Raw genomic sequence first — 3,009 nt, 5'->3', positions numbered from 1 at the left:
TATAAGTCAAGTCTGGTGGTGCAGCCGCATAAGTTCAGGGGTACTGCCGTATAAGTTCGGGGTACTGCCGTATAAGTCCAGGGGTACTGCCGTATAAGTCCAGTCCAGTGGTGCTGTCCTGTGCTGTATATTATTCACTCCAAAATAAGGGTTTATTAATATTTAATCCAAATAATTTTTACAGGGTTTGCCCTGTGAGGTGTAGATGTACGCTCTCCTGTGCCGTATATTGTCATATAACTCTAGAAAAATAATGGAGAACAAAAATTTGGAGGATAAAATAGGGAAAGATCAAGAGCCACTTCCTCCTACTGCTGCAGCTGCCGCTGCTGCTGCTGTTGTTGCTACTTGGAGTCGATCGTTATTCCAGAGGGGAAGTCGGAAGACCGCTTGTACTACTTCAACTAAGCAATTGACTGTCCAACAGTCCTTTAAGAGGAGGATGAAATATGACAGCAGTCATCCTGTTGCAAAGTGGATAACTGAGGCCTTGACAGCTATGTTGGTGTTAGACTTGCGTCCGGTATCTGTCATTAGTGCAGTTAGATTTAGACAATTGTTGGAGGTAGTGTGTCCCCAGTCCCGAATCCCATCTAGATTCCAATTCACTAGAAAACTGATTCCCGGACTGCACAGGGATATTAAGAAAAGTGTCCTCAGTGTCCTGAAAAATGCGGTTGTGCCCAGTGTCCACTTAACCACGGACATGTGGACAAGTGGAGCAGGGCAAATTAAGGTCTACATGACTGTGACAGCCCACTGGGTAGATGTATGGCCTCCCGCAGCAACAACAGCAGCAGCAACTCACAAACGCCAGCTCGTTCCTAGGCAGGCTACGCTGTGTATCACCGCTTTCCGTAAAAGGCACAACGCTGACAACCTCTTACGGAAACTGAGGGACAACATCGCAGAATGGCTTACCCCACTTAGACTCTTCTGGGAATTTGTGATATTGGACAACACCCCCAATATTGTGCGTGCATTACATCTGGTCAAATTCCAGCATGTCCCATTTTTTGCACATACAATTAATTTGGTGGTGCAGATTTTTTTTTAAAATGACAGGGGCATGCAGGAGATGCTGTCGGTGGTCCGAAAAATTGCGGGCCACTTTCGACATTCAGCCACTGCGTGCCACTTCTAAATGGGCCAGGTGTTTGTGCCACACACTTGTGTCGCTCAGCTTAGTCAGCCAGCTACCTCATTGCACTTCTTTTTCTTCTTTGCATCATGTGCTGTTTGGGGCATAGTTTTTAACAGTGCCATCCTGTCTGCCACTGCAGTGCCACTCCTAGATGGGCCAGGTGTTTGTGCCGCACACTTGTGTCGCTTAGCAAAATCATCCAGCTACCTCGGTGCAACCTTTTGGCCTAAAAACAATATTGTGAGGTGTTCAGAATAGACTGGAAATTAGTGAAAATTAATGTTATTGATGTTAATAATACCGTAGGATCAAAATTACCCCCAAATTCTGTTGTTTTTGTGTTTTAAAAAAAAAAAATCTTCCAGATCCAAAACCAAATCCCGAAAGGGTGGTTTTGGCAAAACCAATCCAGATCCAAAACACGAGCAAGGATCAAGATCCAAAACCAAAACACGAAATGTGCCCGCCGCATATATCTAGAGAAAATGGGGAAATCTGCCCGTACTCCCAAAAAGCAAAACTAATATAGGAAAACATTACAGAAGTCTATTATTGGTTATGATAAAATTATTTGGTGTCCTTAAATTAGGTCAAATAGCTGTTACAGGTCGGGTATCCGTTATCCGGACACCCGTTAACCGAAATATTCAGAAAACCGGAATATTTCAGTCGTGCAGTGACGTCATGACGCGGCCGGCGTCATGACGTCACTGGAGTCTGCGGCCAATCACAGACAGGTGGGGGAGTGGCTTTGCAGCCATTTCCTCACCGCCGCTGACTTCCAGTACCCGCCGCTGACCCCTCGGATTCCCCCACTGATGCGCCAGATCCCCGGGACCACTCACCGTCGTGCTGGACCCACAGCGGTCCCCCTGCCGACCCCCGGAACCCATCCAGATAACAGGTAATCTGTTATCCGGAAAAATACCATATCCGGAATGCTCCTGGTCCTGAGCATTCCGGATATGGGATATTCAACCTGTATATGCATTTTCTTTTAAATGATAGAAAGCAATTTGTTTTCAGCAAAATAAGTGCTCTTATTAAATTCGGGGTACACAAAAATATAGAAGTATATATTTGGGTCATTTTAGGGGACTTTAAAAAAAAGTGAAAACAGACCAATTGCTCCCACCTGCAAGTTTAAAAACACCTGTCTCACTCATAACGCACTCCAATACACCTGTCCCATACCTTGTACCCCAATTTCCATCACTTTGACACTGAAACTGACATGTCACTATTAGCTAATTAAAAATGATTAAAAACTTCCAAGTGCCTAATTTGTCATTCAGGGGGCATTCTGAACCAAACCCCAACATTTTTTATCTTAAAATAGGGATTTTGCACTACTTATCAGAAGCTTTGAGCTGGTGAAGAGAAATCCGGGAAAAGCTCTTTGGAGGCTTATCGCCGATAACATATCGTCGGTAATAGGATATCGAATTATCGCATTTGCCATAATTTATTGCGAAACCCCGATATTGCGGCTAATAGGATACCTCCCTATCCATCTTTACATTGCAAGAGGTTGGAACAAGAAACAAAGGAGACTCTCTAGGTAAAGGTTTACTAGGGAAACAAGATTTACTTACAATTATGGTGCATCATTAATGTTTTTGTTGACAGTATTCATTTTTTCTTTTTTTCTTTCTGTATTTATTTTACTTTGGGTTCAATATTATTTTCAAAGTTTGGGTCACTATTCTTTCTTTTTATTATTTACAGGGGCACTATTATATGTTACATTAAGAAGGCTGACACAACTCTATTTTATACAAGGGCAACACTGCATTCTGCTGTCACTATAAATATGCATTGGTGCACGTTTGCTTGATTGCCACAAGAGCATGCACTCTATAGTA

The sequence above is a fragment of the Pseudophryne corroboree genome, chromosome 5, assembly GCF_028390025.1.
Source record: "Pseudophryne corroboree isolate aPseCor3 chromosome 5, aPseCor3.hap2, whole genome shotgun sequence".
In the NCBI taxonomy this organism is placed as follows: domain Eukaryota; kingdom Metazoa; phylum Chordata; class Amphibia; order Anura; family Myobatrachidae; genus Pseudophryne; species Pseudophryne corroboree.
Note: the sequence above shows the minus strand (reverse complement) of the source record.